Below are 19549 nucleotides of genomic sequence, written 5' to 3' on the forward strand. Positions count from 1 at the left end.
ACTAATATTATACGATGTTATAGCGTACTACTGTACCTACCTATTATTATAGGTACCTTTAAATAATCTATTACTGAAAACTGTAATAATATACAGCGTGTCCCGCTTATACGTAAAATAATAGAAAAAATCACAACCATTTTATTTACCAATATTTTTTGTTCAAACTTTGTACAAACATGTAACAACTCAGAATTTTTTTTCACAAATCAAGAAAACTAGCGCACTTCCACATGTGAACCGTTAGTGGCACGGTAAATGTCAAAACGGTTATCAGCCTCAAGCCAAACGTTTTGAAGCATGTGCGGGGTAATGTTGCTTACTGCAACAACAATTCTTTCACGAAAGTCTTGCAAATCTCTAACCAGTGTACAGTAAATTTTGTCCTTAACACACCCCCACAACAAAAAAATCACACACAGTGAGGTCTGGTGACCGTGGGGTCCATTCAATAAAATTCGAACCTCTTCCTATCCATTTTCCATTGAAATGCTCGTCCAGGAAGTCTCTAACGAGATTTGAGAAATGAACCGGTTTTGCGTAGCTGTTTTTGCCATTTCTTTATTGAAATGTACGATGGAACTACTTCTTTAGCACCTAAACCATGACGTACACGAAATCGTCTCTGCACAAGTGTCACAGACTTCACTTCAGACAACGTTAAAACATAAAACACCTTTTCTTGTGGCGACCACATGATGAATGGTGACTGATAAACTGATAATATCAGTTTTCAAGACATTCTGACTACTGCGCATGCGCATCTATCACTGATTGTGTTGCTAAAAATGTTTTCTGAGTCATTCTTTAAAATGAAACTACAATCACATTATTCTGACAGTTTGTTTAGAAGTTATGATTTTTTCTTTTATTATACGTATAAGCGGGACACGCTGTAGATCCTCAATAAATTCACTTACCAAATTTGATTGGCTGTGTCTTGTAAATAAAACTTCCTGAAAAAAGCTAGCAGAGTTGAACCACACTAGTTTTGGTGAATATATTTCTTTTGTTCCACAACCACTTTTTATGCTATTTTCCATTTTACCTAGTTCTTGTCTATAGACATCTTTTAAATTTTTAATTTTGGCCTTCAGCTCCTTTTCGTCCATGCCTTGGAGTAAGTTCTCGCTTTCAAGCTGTTCGTACATTTTTTGGAAAACTTCGTCTTTTAATTTTACATTGCAATAGTCGCTGTGTTTGATGTTCCATAACACAGGATATTGTTCATAATTTTTTAAAAAATTCAACAATATTGTTGCTGTTCCACTTCATTTTACTAAACTATTCAAAACACAGAAACAACTGGAACACAAGGTCAAATCTCTGTCGAAACCTCTAGAGCGGGTAGCGAGTTTTTACTAGATTTGTGTAATACACACTCGCTGCGCTAGTTGTCACACGCTCACTCGCGGACGAGTTTACTCGCCGGCGAGTAGCTAGTAAACTCGCCAAATGTAATTGAGCCTTTACACCTGTGCCAACTGTACGTTTGTTGTTAATACTGTGCAAAATTTCGGTAACATTGCATACAATTAATGACAATGTTGTGCCATCTGGAATTTTTCGTGTTCAAGCTCTTTGCGCAGTTGACACAGAAAGATATGGAAAAAAGGCGAAGTTTTGCGGTGTACTTGTAGATCCATATGAACTGGACGATAACGAAATGAAAAGGGGCCTAAACCTTTGACCAACTCTAGTTAACGTGTGCTTAATTACTTGACCCAGCTACCTGGAATCAATTCGTTTTCGCATTTATTAGTGGTTCGGATTCTGCTTGAAATATTTACATCCAGAACAGATTTACTATTATTTTCAAGGATCTGCCATTATCGTCTCTGTTTCCCTTTAAGTTTTGTTCAAGCACTGTAACTTAAAATGTTGAGTTGCTCAAAAACAGTAATTTCACTCCTTGCTTTAACAATTTCTGATATGCCGTCCTCCGTGGCGGAGTGGTTAACACAGCGCGGCACGATGCCAGGGGTACCGGGTTCGAATCCCGGCCTGGGCATGAGTTTTCTTTGTGAGTGTCCTTAATCAATTTCATCATATCATCACTCAGCCTTGTCTTCACGATTAGCCAAAACTGGCAGAAAAGCGAAGTAAAATAAACCAAATCAATCAATCAATTTGGGATACGTTGATGTATCATTAATACGTTTTAATCAAGCAGTGCTTTTTTTTCTGACAGTAAGCAAAGCCTACTATCGGCACCTTTTCTCATGAATCGGCTAAAAATTAATAACAGTTTGTGTTAAGGAATGAAATGTAAATATTCAAGTACAAACGTAAAATTATCAAGATAAATTTAACGTTGAATGTTATCATTTTTATCGTCAAATGTACAGGAAGTATCAGCACTTTTCTACCAAACAAAAACAAAGAAACACTACTTGCAAGTATGATTAAACACACCAGCTTGACCCATTTGTCCTAAAAGTCACAGAGAAAGATAACTATATGAACTTACATGAGAGGAAATGTTAACTCCACAGTCTGTAATGTTTGTTTTGTTCATTAATGTTAGCACAATTTATTCTCACCAGTATTCTATTAATAATCATCGAGTTCCGTGACGTGAAGGGCACCTTCTGTTCTTTCTCGGAAAGTTCGAGGATAAACGTGAGTTTCTGTTAAACAACCAATCTGCACAATGTACCATCGTAATCAAGGGTCAAATCTCGCGCCCGCCCGATTGAATTCCGTATGCTTACAAGAATTGGCCTTAATCATGGCTGCTCGATCTCACAATGCAACAGTTTGTAACGTAGGTGAAACACACCTATATGGGACAAATAATCTATCTACGATGTATCAGACAGTGTAATTATGTTTCTGAATACCATTATGTATTAGCATTTACTGTTATAAATATTCGAAATCGATGTACCGTGTTTTTCATCTGGTAGAACCAGAATTAAGGAAAGCAGTTCTCTTAAAATACCAGTCACATCCCAACTCAAGTCGGTTATTACCGCAACATGTGGTACGTTTTATATATTTTTACCATCTTGAATACTTGAAGTAACTGGTCGAGAACATAGATAGGAATATTTATTTTATTTTATATAAGGTAGAAATCTTAATTGGGCATGGTCCCCACTGTATCTCCTCTCTCGCCGCCCTTGCTCCTCGCCCAATCCACTCAAAGCGATACCAGTAACGTACAATCGATATTTCACTGTATTTCTCTCAACTGCCATGTTTGTCGAAGCAAGAAAAACACACATAAAATCGACATCAAAGGAAAAAGAGTTCTATTGTTTATTTAATATCTTCTATCCCGTGAAAGATATAAAACACATAATACAGAGAAGTGACGCTAGAATATCGCCGACTCCAACCTATCCGCACCCCCTTTACAAATCGAATTTAGCTTTTCTGTGGAAAGCTTAAACTGCATTCGAGTTACGTCCGTGGAACGACAAACAGAAGACAGACAGCGAGCGATCGAAACTCACCTTGCGAGACAGTTGAACGTCGTTTTCGCAGAGGAAGGGGAATTGTGGGGGGGGGGATGAGAACCGTAGCCTTTCATTAACCAAATCGTCTCGGTTACCACGTCACGGAAAACAGAAGACAGTCGATTTTTTTCAATAGAGAGAGAGAGAGGCTTGTTTTTTTTTCCTCCTTGGTTGACTTCATTTGTCTTTGGGGGAACGGAAGCTGTGCAAACTGCTGATGATAGCTTCTGGATTCGAGCGCCGGGAATTCAATCTGAGGAAACAATGGGGTCGGCCCCTCCCAGCCCCACAAATCTCCCCCTTCTGACTGACATTTGCTTCCTTGGCTCGCTCGACCCAAATATCAGCAATTAGTGAAAAGGTGCTGCAAACAGTGGCAGTCCCACAGTCAGTTTTTGTGAAGTAATATGAACCAACACAGTTCTGCAAAAACAGACTTGGTTGTGCAAATTTGCAGGGTGGCTGGAAAGTAACTCCCCATTAAACATACTTATAATTTTTGAAAATGGCACTGAATTTGAATGAAACGAAATGTATCGTGATCTTTCAAGTGGTAGAATTTAATTGCGAATTTGTTCTTTCTCCTCCGGTGACAAGAGTAGCCATAGTGATCTGATGTCTGACACTGCATTAGCATTCTCAGCTGTGGTATCCCGATACGAAGTGTGGCAGTCCGTGGTGCAGATGCAGAGATGGTGGAGGGGTGTTGACGCGCCTCAGTGGATGCCCAAGTTCTGTAACGGTGCAAGAGAACAACAGCAAGTTGTGCACCGCTGAAAAGGAGCAACAGTAAGTTTTGTAAGAACATGAGAACAATACTGGGTTCTGATAAATGCAAATTATAAAGAAAAGGTAACCAAGTTTATAGTCTATGTGGGTTACCATGACTACAAGACTTTGTTATATGGATGGATGGATATATACATTTACTCCATGTTCATCCATCCATATAACAAAGTCTTGTAGTCATGGTAACCCACACAGACTATAAACTTGGTTACCTTTTCTTTATAATTTGCATCTATCAGGTTCCATAACGATGAAATGTTCGCTTCATTTATCCAGCATTTGAATTGCATTAGACTAAGGCTCTGTACGAAAGGTACAAAGTATAGACTTGAAGTATGGTCTTGCTGGAAGTGACGTCACCTAGTACAGTTCGAAAGCGTCAAGAACAGAAGCACAGCTCGCAGTGCAGATGGTTGGTGACTAGCTCACGTGGTTTCCGCACTCGTTGTTCATTTGTTTATAATCACGGAGGTAGAAAGCTAGCGACACAGGTAGATAGATATACGTTATGGGCCAGCAAGTTGTTGGTTATAGTTCTTCTAATGTGTGGAAATGTAGTGTACGAACATTTGAAAATGTTATGTGATTTCTATGGGTCTTGCACCTTTCAGACACGGCCTAACTATACTTTGATACCTGATACAGTCAACGGCAAAGAAAATGGTAGGTAAATTGTCCACCGCTATTTTGATTACTTTCTTATTGTACATCCTATGTTGCTTTAAGGAATGAAACTATGTTGGTTCGAAGCAGAGATTGTTCTCTGTTTATTGACGTCATTATTTCAATTCATTGTCATCACAGTGTGTAATACAGACTGAATGAAAATGGTGGTGGACAATGTGCCTACTGTTTCTTTTGCCGTTCGGTGTACAAGTGTTCGGAATATTACTTATTATTACACAACTTACTGTTGCTCTTTGCGCCCTTACAAACTTACTTCTCTCTTTCTTCTACAAGGGGCCTCCCAGATGACGCAGTGGTAGCGTCGTTGCCTTGTAATGAAGAGGTCCAGGGTTCGATACCCGGTGGAGGCACTTAGTTGCTCGGATCCTACTTTAAACTGTAGTTCCAGTCCCGATTAACCTTACAGTGCACAAAAGGGACTTAAAACACCAATCAACTCTTCTACAAGGTTGCAAAAGAACAACAGTAATTTTCCCGCTATCTTGATGGCAGATAATATTGTACTCAGTCAATCAGAAATGAGTAATAGTTCTGTTATCCCTAGATTTGTTGACAACATTTTGGATAACTTCTCGCTGCCCGACATAAATGAAGTCACGACCCTGTACAGAGCCGCGACCCAACTACTGAGAAACACTGCATTGCTTCACATCGGCCTGAGTTGCTTCCGAAAGCAGTTTTCTTTTTAACAGAAAAGGAGTGAATTAGTAGTGAAGTACCCTACCAAGAAACGATGTGTCTAAAGCTTTCGATAATGTTGTACTTGATGACTCGTGCTATTGAATCCTCTATCTACCAGGAGCGTATATTCTGGGCTAGCTAGGCCATCCGCGAAGCCTGAAGTCTAAAGAATAAAATGCATAGGGAAAATCTATCAGAAATTGTAAATATAATTATGTAATAATGAAGGTGATTCTGGAGTTGGCAACCTGATTTCTTACAAGTTGGCAACCTGATTTCGTATGAGTTGGCAACCTGATTTCGTACGAGTTGGCAACCTGATTTCGTACGAGTTGGCAACCTGAATTCCTACGAGTTGGCAACCGGATTTCCTACGAGTTGGCAACCGGATTTCCTACGAGTTGGCAACCGGATTTCCTACGAGTTGGCGACCTGATTTCCTACGAGTTGGCAACCTGATTTCCTACGAGTTGGCAACCTGATTTCCTACGAGTTGGCAACCTGATTTCCTACGAGTTGGCAACCTGATTTCCTACGAGTTGGCAACCTGATTTCTTACGAGTTGGCAACCTGATTTCTTACGAGTTGGCAACCTGATTTCTTACGAGTTGGCAACCTGATTTCTTACGAGTTGGCAACCTGATTTCTTACGAGTTGGCAACCTGATTTCTTACGAGTTGGCAACCTGATTTCTTACGAGTTGGCAACCTGATTTCTTACGAGTTGGCAACCTGATTTCTTACGAGTTGGCAACCTGATTTCTTGTGAGTTGGCAACCTGATTTCTTATGAGTTGGCAACCTGATATCTTAGGAGTTGGTAAACCACAGGACATAGTGAGTTAGCCCATATCTTGGTCTCAGTATACGCCACTGCTATCTACGTATACTCAGTCGCTCAAGAGCAATTTTCCACACAAGGAAAGTTGTACCCCATAGGTCACCCATCTCCATCCTTTCCTATTAGCATCTCGTGAACGTGCCTACTAAATAATGACCTTAGTTTCCGAACTCTGCGACAGGTTGATCAATACGAAAGACAGGTTCGGCATGACCATTAGTGGAGTCTAACTTCAGGACGTTATCGGGAGATTTTCATCCTGTTCCTTGTCGCTGATATATAAATTAATGGATCGCCACTGTTCAGTGGATCCGCTGGAATAGGGATATGCAGGTTGCATACTTCGGAGATGTTCTCATGAACGTTTTCATCTTTATCCCCCAGAGGTCTCCCTTATCGCACCACGCGCGGATAACCTTGCGTTCTGACCAGTCACGTACCTAGAAATAAATTTGGGGGGAGATCTGAAAGAAGTGTCCCAGAAATAAAAGTAATAATGTTTAAATTAAAACAATTAACTTATAATAAAAAAAATATGGAAATTTATTAATATTGCGTTTTTATTATTACATGAATACTAAAAAAAGATGGTATAAGATATAAATATAACAGCATATATTTATGATCTAGTTTGCGTGTACTTAAGCCAAATTTGTTGATTGATCAATCTGATTTATTTTACTTCCCTTTTTGTGCCACTTTTGGCTAATTTGCGAAAATGGGGATGAGTTATGACATGACGATATTGATATATGGACACGCACAAACATCTAGGCCGGAATTCGAACCCGGGACGTCGTAGTGCGATGTTATAACCACTCCGCCACGCTAGCCAAATTTGTATAAAAACAAGGAAATTAATGTCAAATAGATAAAGAATTGAATATTTATTGAATAATATGAAACTTTTATGCATATTTTCAAAGTAGTAGCATAAATATTATTTGGTGCTGTTCTTTAGTGCCCTATTACAATGCACTACTCGCTTTTTAAAAAACGTGATGAGAATTATGTTTCTTTTTCAAAGTTTTATATCTAGCTGAACATTTCTGGAGATCCAGCATTATTTTATCTCCTTCTGCCCCCTCCTTTTCCAAAAAAAATCCAACGAGGTCTTAATTGTTCTATACCCCAATATAATAATCCCTGTCTTCCAAGTTCATAGGAAAATTATAACCATCGATTATTGTACAAAAAATGCTAAAAAGAACAATTTTATTATTTTCTTTTAGTACTTGGTAAGCGGGCGGTGGAATAACCGCTAAAGAGCTTAACCGCGAAACGTAACACAGGAGTAAACGCGAAAGGAATAACAGTGAAACGGATTAAGAGCGAACTCAAAATTGAACACCGGAATAAGCATGAATGGAATAACAGTGAAACGGATTAAGCGCGAAACCAAAATTGAACACAGGAATAAGCGTGAAAGGAATAACAGTGAATCGGATTAAGCGCGAAACCAAAATTGAACACAGGAAAAAGCGTGAAAGGAATAAAAGTGAAACGGATTAAGCGCGAAACCAAAATTAAACACCGGAATAAGCGTGAAAGGAATAAAAGTGAAACGGATTAAGCGCGAAACCAAAATTAAACACCGGAATAAGCGCGAAAGAAATAAAAGTGAAACGGATTAAGCGCGAAACCAAAATTGAACACAGGAATAAGCGTGAAAGGAATAACAGTGAGGGGTGTAAGGGGTGACCTTCCACGTAGGCGCCCAAAAGTCAACCTCACTTCCACGTAGTGCACCCTGGATTAAAGACTAACGAGGCTCTGGCGACTGGCACTATGGCCAGTATAATTTTGTGTGTGTTGTCCTGTTTGTTGTCCTTGTGTGTGCTGAGTGCCCGTTTACGGCCTCAGCTTTTAACAGAAGTCAGAACATTTTAACATTTTTAGTTATGCAACGCTAGAGTTGTTATTTGTAATGATAAGGGGCTGGGCCCCGTATAATGTGACGGGAGCAAAATAGCCTAAGTGCTGACGCTCCCAAAATTTTAAATTCAAAATCAAATCAAAATCAGAATAACAGTGAAACGGATTAAGCGCGAAACCAAATTTAAACACCGGAATAAGCGCGAAAGGAATAAAAGTGAAACGGATTAAGCGCGAAACCAAAATTAAACACCGGAATAAGCGCGAATCCCTTAAACTCCCCCCGTAAATACGTCCTTGTTTCTGACGTCACCGGTGAATGCTTTCATTGTTGTTAGAATAGACTTGTTAGGTTCAGTTTTCTTAGCATACATAATACATTTGCAGTGTATTTATGCTAAGACAATCAAACATAACAGATCTAACCTAACAACGTAGACATTTCTCGACTGACGTCAGAATGTAAGGTTGTCCTCGCGTAGTGCTATAAGAGACCCATTACACAGATTCCAACGAACATTCCTCGAAAATCCATACCGAGTGAGAAGTGTACCCAGTGGCTTCCTTTTGACCTAGATTTCCTTCAGAAACTGTCAGATTCATGGGAATATCATAAAACATGACGCCCAATACTAAAAAAACGGGACATATCTACTAAGGTAAGCATGGACTTCGGAAAAGGGGAGTAAGGGGGCCATGACCCCTTGGAAAATCAAAGTTAACATTATTTCACACACAATTGCATTTCAGACACAGTAATTGATGTGTGAGCGCTTTGCAGGAATATGACAACTTCAAACTTTGATTTATGTTATTTAGCTTCGCTTTTCTTCATATTTTGGTTAATCGCGACGATGAGGATGAGTTATGGCTTGGAATGATATAATTTACTTCGCTTTTCTGTTGGATAATCGCCAAAGCGAGGATGAGTTATGATATAATGAAATTGAGTAAGGAACACTCAAAAAGAACACCCATGCTGGGATTCGAACCGGTGTAGTTCATTACCGCATATGTGCAGTCTGGTATAGTCAGAGCGGTATTTGGAAATTTTCTAGAAGGGTTAAGTTCAACCAACTATTCCTGAAGCATTATAATGTTATGTAATCATTCATTTAGTACCACCCCTTAAAATATTTTCAAAATAAAAACTATAGGGGAGGGGTGCATACACCAGATAGGGAAACCTCCCCCTCATGATCCCTTCAAATACCACCCTAAACGCACGGCCATGAAATTAGGCGGGTGGCAGAAGTTCGCGCTGTTGCCACGTCGGAGCACAACCCCGTGTGTTCGGAGGTTTAAGAGAATGAAAGATCACGTTGGAGAATTGGTCTTTGTAATCCGTGTGATACAAACTGACAGTATTTGCTCGAAAGGTCAAGGATGTCACAAAAGTGACCCGTAGAGAGGTCGGCCTCACGCTCAAACTAGGCAACGCAGCCCGGTCGACGTTGCCACATGTGCGCGGGAACCAGCGACTTTGTCCCGCACTTGCTTTTCTTTTCCCACACGTGAGACCAGTGCAATTCTGCCCAGTCGCTTATTTTCATGGCTGTGTGTTTAGATCGTTCACGGCAGCAGTCAGTAAGGGCAAAAAAGGAATGTAAGGTATAACAACAGGGTGGTATATTGATTGATTGATTTGCTTTATTTTACTTCGCTTTCTATGCCACTTTTGGCCAATTTACCATAATGGGGATGAGTTATGATATGATGAAATTTATGAATAAACACTCACAAACATCCATGCCGAGGCCGGGATTCGAACCCGGGACCCCTGGCATCGTAGCGCGATGTGCTAACCACTCCGCCACGCGGGCCGGCAACAGGGTGGTATAGAGTCCCTACTCAACCTAATGTTTTGGCGAGTTAGTCTTGATTTTACACTGAAAATATGATAGTCTTAGCTTTGCAATATGACTCTGACTTCTTGGCATGTTACAGTGCAGACACCATTCAACCTCATCGTCGCGATTCAACTAAAGGTGCAAAAAAGCGACTGTTAAGTAACCATATAAGAGACATTCGCTTGTGGAAGCGTGAGTGTCCTTGTGGAGAAACTTCGTCAAATCCCAGTCACTCTCAGCAAATACAAACACGTCGCAACGCTTTGTCATTTAAATTTCCAGAGAAGCTGCACCGTAGTTATTCTGAAAGCTACAACACCTGCACCGAAGGCCGCCTCACACAGACACCACATCTGATCGAGTGGCAAGGGAATGAGCGGGATACATAAATGATAAATGAAGACGGATCTGAAGGGGGATTATGTCTCCATAAAGCTCAAAATCCTGTTCATTTACACTGTGCAGATGGGCCCTGCTTGACTTAAAGAATTTGAAGCAGATGTTCTAATCCCACCTTCTCTCCTTTGTAATTTTTTTCACGAAATACAAAGTTCTACTCAGCACACATAATTCATATCTTAATTTTCAAGTTGAAGACAAAGTGTTATACTCTTTATTTCCTTATTGTATTGCTGACTCGTCCAAATCAAACCGAAAGATTATTTTTAACAGATAAGATATCTTCTATTGGTTAAAAGCTGAATGTGTAAAGAGGCACTAAGCACACATATGGACAACACACGGCTCTTCAGAGGATTATATTGGACAAGATCCAGACGCCAGAGTCTCGTTGACCTGAAAGTCAGGTTGACAATTTGGCACCTTCTCAAGAGGTCAGCCTGGTCTCACCTCGAGTTGCATACGCCTATCCTCGATCTCGTCTCGCAAGGATGGGGACCCAAGAGTTGTCGCGTTAATTCCGATACCTACATGTGTATGTAATATGTTGGATAGGTGATATCGAAATTAGGTTTCCAAGGTATTTAGAAAAATAGGGGACACTAATTTTTCAAGGTTTCTATGCACAATGCGCATTGCCCCTTTTCTAAGAGAACGTGTTATACCTAAGGACATGAATTTTCGTTTTTTTTTACTTCAATTCGGTGTTATCTGTTCAGGTCAAAATTCGGTGTTATTTTTACATGCTCTTTCTACGCTTAAGATTTTCATATTGCTTTAGTTCTGAAAAATTGAAACAAATTTTAGTAATAATGGAAAACAATTACGGCTTACCTTTCTGAGAAATGACCAAATTGCTTCAATTTGGAAAACTATTTCATCTCATCAGCCACTAAATATGAATTGTTTATAGAATGATAACACGCAAATCTTTGAACATAATCATACACATTTCCATAAAAATGCCAAAAAATCCCTCTGCGACCACAAAATACCGCCCTCTCCCATAACACAAAAGGTGATTCTAACTGAAATTGTTTCGGTTCCTACGAAATTTTCCTTCTGGGAAGATCCCCCCGGTGAGAATTCTATGTCAGGGCGAGGCTAAACAGCAGTCATGTCTGCGCCGAACTGCAATAAAGAATGCGTGATAATCTCTTTTGAATCGAACTATCACCTGCTATAGCTCTTTTCAGTTGTTACGGCGTGCGCTCTAGAAGCTGGCAGGGGAAGTGGAGAGCGGGGAAACGACCTATCCAGCGCAACGAGACAGGCCGGTTAGAGAGAGAGACTGCAGCGTTGCCATGTCAGAGTAGCGGGAAAGATGACTTGAAATCGAAAGAGCCATGAAATACAGACTTCCCATTGTTCGCGTATGGCCTGAGAATCCATATTATCCCCATCTTGTGGTCAGTAGAATTCCGATAACTGTACGATATCAAGTGTATACGTTGTAGGAATTCTTTCCAACTGTACCGAATGGTATCTATAGCATGTCCATTACAATCACTGCGTCTTTGATGTTCCTTTCGTCAAGCGGATCTAAAAACTGCAAAAACCACTGAAAACTAATTTACATTACTTTGGAAAACCAGTGTGACTGGAACCTACGTGACAAACAATAATGCGCCCACCTTTATCCACGGGCACTTCTAAACCCCCTGTACCCTCTTTATTTTGCCAGATTTTCGTTGGAGCGTAATTTTGATGTATGTACGTTTCATCTAAATGAAATACCTATATAGGGCAAAGGTTCCTTATATAACGGTCAAATATTGAGTGACAAGTAATTAATCTAATTGCCCGTTAGTAGGAATTAATTGCAATTGGTAATATTAATATCCGTCGCGAATACATGTGTCTAGCGAACTGTCTTAGCCAGCACTAGCTTGCTCAACCACCGTTTTTCGCCCGAATTCGGATTTACATGCATTCTTATGGGAATAGCAAGAAAAATGCAACTTCTAAACCAATGGACCGAATTGGATGAGATTTCAACCAGCGGAAGAACGCATCATCAAAGTACTGATTCCAAGATTTGAGCCTAATCAGAACAGAAATACGGGAGTTATGAATTATTAAAGATTCATCGTTGAATTGAAAGGGAGACGCTACCCTACTGAGTTGTCCTTGCTTTTCGTGACTGAATACAATAGAGGAAGATTTAACCTAATCTCTGCGCGAGGGGCTGATACCAGAGGTTAAGGACCGGAGTGAGTATTGACCAGGATAGGAGGACAACGGTCAAAGCACCAGAAACAATAAACAAGCACCTGATCATAGAGGGTAGCGCGTCACTACGTTCAAATCTGGAATAAAAGGGATGATTTGGAATAGCGAGGCACAGTTTTGACACAGTTTTGCCTACAATCGCCACCGGAGTGTGAGCTACGCGCGACCGAGCTGCGAGTTGCAAGCGGACCCGAGGTCTGGATTTGTTTTCCTCGAGTGAGTGTTTCAGAGCCATGGAGTAGAGCAGAATAGAACCAGGGGGTCCTTCTCCCCCTCGCCGTCAACGCATCCGTGCACATACGTGTGGTTATGTGAGAATAACGCCAGACACGTCCACCTGTGTCAATCGTCCGAAACAACGTCTAAAGTAGTGAAAGTTGATAACCTTTGATATCCATGTGAAACCGCGAATGGCTAATCGCGTATGTTCGTCTCGTCGCCCAAGTCACGTATCTGTACTTACGAGTGACCGCGAAGAACTGACCTATTATTGCGCAAGTTGTCGTATGGAGTCGACAGTGGGCGTGTACCGTCCTGGACGTCCCTGCGAAGTGAACGAGTGAAGCCAGGATCCGATGATGCCAGATGGAGCTGCCGACTGATCCACTTTCGCCAACCAGGATAACCGCGAGGTGCAACGATGGAGTGTGGGGGCCTTCCAGAACTGTAGGACCACTTTCACCCAACCCAGGTCAGAGGGAATGCAGCGAAGGTAAGATCCAACCATGTGCGTGTGTGAGAAACATGACGACTATCTACCGCGAATCTGCGTGAATCAAATCATTGCTTAACTTAAATCAGTGCTATGGCATCCCTAGACATCTGTTTTCCGGTGGAGTAATCAAATGTTTACGATCAGAGTTTATGTTAACAGCAAACAATAGTTCATTGAAATATATTTATACCTTCAGAAAGATAGAAGGGGTTCGCACAAGGAACAATTATTCACTTTATACTTAAAATCCTAAACGATAAATTGTAAAAGGCAATGTAGCCAAGACATAGCAAGAGTATGGTCAAAGTAGTAAGTAATCTAACCTTTGTATTTGTCATATTGTCGCAATATGCCATAGAATGAGAGAATGAATGTGAGATCGAGTGAAAGAGGGCAAGATGTAATGTGTATTTATCTGTGCTTTAATATATGTGTATATTCAGAAACACCGTAGTATTATGTAACGTCATTTCAGGTATTTAAAATCAAATCCTCCTAGGTTTATTCTCGGTAACTCCGACTGTTAGGCACTTATCCTGACCGTATTATATTTCATGTAATGTTTAATTCGCCCAGCAGGTGAGGCGAGAGATTCTTCGATGTTGCGTTGCTAAGCTCAGTTCAGTTGAGTTAATTGAGTTAATTAGTTAGTTATTAAATTAGCAGCCCGTAACAAAATATGGCGCCCGAACATTCGACGAGTAGGCGAATAAATAAGTAGGCAAGTAAAAAAGTTGCCCGAACATTCGACGAGTAGGCAAATAAGAAAGTAGGCAAGTAAAAAGGTACGCCGAATAATCGACGAGTATGTGAATAGACAAGTAAGGGTGTAAAAAGTAGGCCCAAATAATCGACGAATAGGCAAATAGAAGAGTAGGCAAATAGGAAGCAAATAGGAATTAGGCTCGTAGAACGATGTTACAGGCAGGCTAGTAAGGAACCTGGAGGTCACGAGTATTCTAATTAGTTGCTTATCTACTCAATGTGAATTTTATTAAGTTTGATTGTAATGGTTAACAATCAGTTATGTCTATTACCCAAAGGAATTTAATACTTGTTTTAAAGAGAGTCTTCAGCCTACGAATGTGTACGACAGGGTACCAGAATTTAACGCTAAGGGGGAACTAAGATTTTTTTTTGTTGAAAGTTAAATAATTGCAACCCGTAACTGAAAATCCTGATAAGAATCTATAAAGACGTTTTCATTTAAAGTATTAATGTGTAATTTGTACGGTGATTTTAATTAACTGAATATTCAATCGATGTGTAGCTAGAACCATTTGTGTGTTTTTTATGGTGTAATAGTGAAAATACTTTGTCGCGACTATAGCATTTTTCCAATAGCAGAATTATTAGAGGATTTTATTATTTTATTAACAATGGGCGTTATTAACTTCGGACGATAAAGGAAAAAAGGACACGCGTTATGACACGGAAGCAGGTGAGGGGTGCGATCCCCGGGATCTGATACCAGAAACCAGGAAAAGAATTTTGATATCTTTTTCCTTCGGCGATAGCCAGCCACGAGAAGAAGAAGAAGATTGGCATGCAAAGAACTACTCGGCTCCGCTAGAGATTAGCCAACAACAATACCATGGACCGCCCAGGGTTTGAGCATTCTACAGATACAGGCGTTTCGTCAGCCGGCAACGTTGATAAGGCTCTAGGGAAAGATCAGTCGGTAACAGGGTTGCCAGTTCCAGAAAATATGGACCTACAGGCCATGTTCTCTCAGCTAATTAGTTATCTCCAAGCCAGAGATGAAGAAAGAGAACAGAAGAGGAAGAGAGAAGAAGAAGAAAGGCGGAAGATAGAGGCTGCCGAAAGGAGAGAGAAGGAAGAACGCCGAAAACAGAAGGAAGAAATGGAAGAAGGAAGAAGAAAAGAGTGGGAAGAAAGATGGGACCGCCGTTTCCAAGTACTGCTATCCGAAAATGACCGAATGAAGGAGAAAGTACTTCAGTCGGAGAAGGAATGCGAAAAGAAGCAACAAGAGATGAACGACAGTGTAGTCACAATGGAGAAAGATCTGCGTGTAGAGTTACGTCAGGTTCAAGAAACTATTGGAACGCTGGACGCAAGAACGACCGAGAATCAGACGGGCATGACCAGCCGATTAGAACGACTGGAAGCGGAGACACGTGAATTGAAGGATTTCCAAATCACGCAACGGAGAAGAAATGAGGACGAAGAGATTCGCCGATTGGAGGCAACGTCCAGGGATGCGAACCCAACTCCTTTGCTCGTCGCAGCAGACGTGACCAACCAGCTGACCTGTCAATCAGCACCAACTTCCTTAGATCGCCAAGCAGCGCGTGACGTCATCGGCCGGAGCGGGAGTTCACCGAGCTTGAACGCTTTCGCCCAGCAGGAGACACGCAGTGTTTCTAACCCGGAGTCGAATACTCGCGGAATATTCTCAAAAGTCAGCCTAGATCATTTTCAAACGTACAACCCCGATCACGACGAGACTTTACCGTCAATGTTCATAAGGGACTTCAAGGAAGATTGTTTGTTGTACGGTGTCGATAGCCCAGACTGCCTGAGGCTAATGCGAAAATTACTCAAAGGGAGTGCAAGGATCTGGCTAGAGCAGCGGAATCCACAGTTCAATAGCTTTGAAGAATTTGAACGAGCATTTCTGCAACAATTTCAAGGTCGCCAGCTAGTAGAACGAAAAATCACTTTACTTAGAAATCGCAGGTTTGATGAGAGCCAGAAAATCACCTATAAACAGTTCTTTTGGATGCGAGTGAGTGATTTCCACGCCCTGAAGCCCGGAATTGAGCCAGTTGAAATGTTAGCCGCAATACGCGCAATGTTTCCGCATTATGTGCAACGTCAGCTAACCGGAGACGCACTTTCCAACCTGGACACGATGTCGATGATTCTTTGCGATTTGGACGCGCTGGAGCAAGAGAAACGAGCATCCTGGGAAAACAAGAATCACAGAAGAAAGTATGGAAATTTTGATGAAGAAAGGCAAGAGGGATGCCCGAAAGTAAACTTGGCAACAAACAATAGTCGGAGACAGAACTCTGGGAGGAACTACAGAGAAGCTTATCCCCAGCGAGGCCAGTACAGCAATCACCGCCCACTACAACAACACTTCAGAGACGATAGAGATGGAGAAAACACGAGATGGCAACACTGCAGGGGTCAAAATAACCCGAGACAAGTTGAGAGGAATCGTGCTGTGAATGCGGTTAGAATAGTCGTATCCCCACAGACTGGTGCTAATTTACTCGACTGGAATAGACCGTCTACTAGCCGTAACTTGGACCCACGCTCCCCAGATTACCAACCTAGACGAAGTGGACTGAGGCAAGAACAGCGATCTCTGGAGCAGATAACCGATATTCAAGGCCCGACGGGAGACTAGAAGACTCCTTTGTCAGTCCGGCTCATGTCAAAGGAGACACAAAAGAAAATATTGCACTAGAGCCACCCCGATTGTAAAGTAAACAATAGGAAAATTAGAGATTATTTTTTTATATTAAAAGGCAAAAAAATGTAGACCTTTCTTATAATTAATGCAAGAAGTATGCAAACATATGTGTGAGAGGGAACAAATTGCAAACCAAATATTTACTTATATCTTATTTAGCTTATTATTCAGTATTCATTTATTATGTATAAAACTACAGGGTGTATCCAAAGTTAGTATATATGTGGTAATATGCATTGAGATTTTGAGGTTGAAATGTACTTTATATTGTATTCTTGTATACTTTATCATATTCGTTTATATTTTCATAATTATATCACAATTGCAAAAAGTATAACTTCATTCTAATGTTGAGTTAAAAGTTATACAGTCCAGGGTTCGAGTCCCTATTCAGACGCCTATGTGTGCGATCACTAACAAATATCATTAATATGTGGTATGAATTTTTTCCTGTCACTCGCAAGTTCGCTCTGAAAAAAAATCATAATTAAAAGGAGGGGAATGTTATAACGGTCAAATATTGAGTGACAAGTAATTAATCTAATTGCCCGTTAGTAGGAATTAATTGCAATTGGTAATATTAATATCCGTCGCGAATACAGGTGTCTAGCGAACTGTCTTAGCCAGCACTAGCTTGCTCAACCACCGTTTTTCGCCCGAATTCGGATTTACATGCATTCTTATGGGAATAACAAGAAAAATGCAACTTCTAAACCAATGGACCGAATTGGATGAGATTTCAACCAGCGGAAGAACGCATCATCAAAGTACTGATTCCAAGATTTGAGCCTAATCAGAACAGAAATACGGGAGTTATGAATTATTAAAGATTCATCGTTGAATTGAAAGGGAGACGCTACCCTACTGAGTTGTCCTTGCTTTTCGTGACTGAATACAATAGAGGAAGATTTTACCTAATCTCTGCGCGAGGGGCTGATACCAGAGGTTAAGGACCGGAGTGAGCATTGACCAGGATAGGAGGACAACGGTCAAAGCACCAGAAACAATAAACAAGCACCTGATCATAGAGGGTAGCGCGTCACTACGTTCAAATCTGGAATAAAAGGGATGATTTGGAATAGCGAGGCACAGTTTTGACACAGTTTTGCCTACAATCGCCACCGGAGTGTGAGCTACGCGCGACCGAGCTGCGAGTTGCAAGCGGACCCGAGGTCTGGATTTGTTTTCCTCGAGTGAGTGTTTCAGAGCCATGGAGTAGAGCAGAATAGAACCAGGGGGTCCTTCTCCCCCTCGCCGTCAACGCATCCGTGCACATACGTGTGGTTATGTGAGAATAACGCCAGACACGTCCACCTGTGTCAATCGTCCGAAACAACGTCTAAAGTAGTGAAAGTTGATAACCTTTGATATCCATGTGAAACCGCGAATGGCTAATCGCGTATGTTCGTCTCGTCGCCCAAGTCACGTATCTGTACTTACGAGTGACCGCGAAGAACTGACCTATTATTGCGCAAGTTGTCGTATGGAGTCGACAGTGGGCGTGTACCGTCCTGGACGTCCCTGAGGAAGTGAACGAGTGAAGCCAGGATCCGATGATGCCAGATGGAGCTGCCGACTGATCCACTTTCGCCAACCAGGATAACCGCGAGGTGCAACGATGGAGTGTGGGGGCCTTCCAGAACTGTAGGACCACTTTCACCCAACCCAGGTCAGAGGGAATGCAGCGAAGGTAAGATCCAACCATGTGCGTGTGTGAGAAACATGACGACTATCTACCGCGAATCTGCGTGAATCAAATCATTGCTTAACTTAAATCAGTGCTATGGCATCCCTAGACATCTGTTTTCCGGTGGAGTAATCAAATGTTTACGATCAGAGTTTATGTTAACAGCAAACAATAGTTCATTGAAATATATTTATACCTTCAGAAAGATAGAAGGGGTTCGCACAAGGAACAATTATTCACTTTATACTTAAAATCCTAAACGATAAATTGTAAAAGGCAATGTAGCCAAGACATAGCAAGAGTATGGTCAAAGTAGTAAGTAATCTAACCTTTGTATTTGTCATATTGTCGCAATATGCCATAGAATGAGAGAATGAATGTGAGATCGAGTGAAAGAGGGCAAGATGTAATGTGTATTTATCTGTGCTTTAATATATGTGTATATTCAGAAACACCGTAGTATTATGTAACGTCATTTCAGGTATTTAAAATCAAATCCTCCTAGGTTTATTCTCGGTAACTCCGACTGTTAGGCACTTATCCTGACCGTATTATATTTCATGTAATGTTTAATTCGCCCAGCAGGTGAGGCGAGAGATTCTTCGATGTTGCGTTGCTAAGCTCAGTTCAGTTGAGTTAATTGAGTTAATTAGTTAGTTATTAAATTAGCAGCCCGTAACACTTATTTTTTAGAAGATCCATTTTTCGCAGAAAACGTTACTCTGGCTGTAACTATATCGGCTCTCTCCATCAGAAATCGTCTACCGTCATTGCTCTTTTTGTACTTGAACCCCATATACTTCAGTATCCTCCACAACGACGAAGCTCCCCACTGAAAGCTTATTTGTGTATGCAAATCAATGAAAACTTGTTCAGTGTTGGA

At 41.0% G+C, this 19549-nt stretch overlaps 1 protein-coding gene across 1 annotated transcript in view; it reads right to left on the reverse strand.

Moving 5' to 3' along the window:
* The window catches only part of rsh (Rap GTPase activating protein radish), a 666322-nt gene that overhangs the window by 295533 nt on the left and 351240 nt on the right, over positions 1-19549 (reverse strand). The gene's annotated exons all lie outside the window — the stretch shown is intronic.

This window comes from Lepisma saccharinum, chromosome 28 (genome assembly GCF_977018435.1).
Source record: "Lepisma saccharinum chromosome 28, izLepSacc3.1, whole genome shotgun sequence".
Lineage (NCBI taxonomy): Eukaryota > Metazoa > Arthropoda > Insecta > Zygentoma > Lepismatidae > Lepisma > Lepisma saccharinum.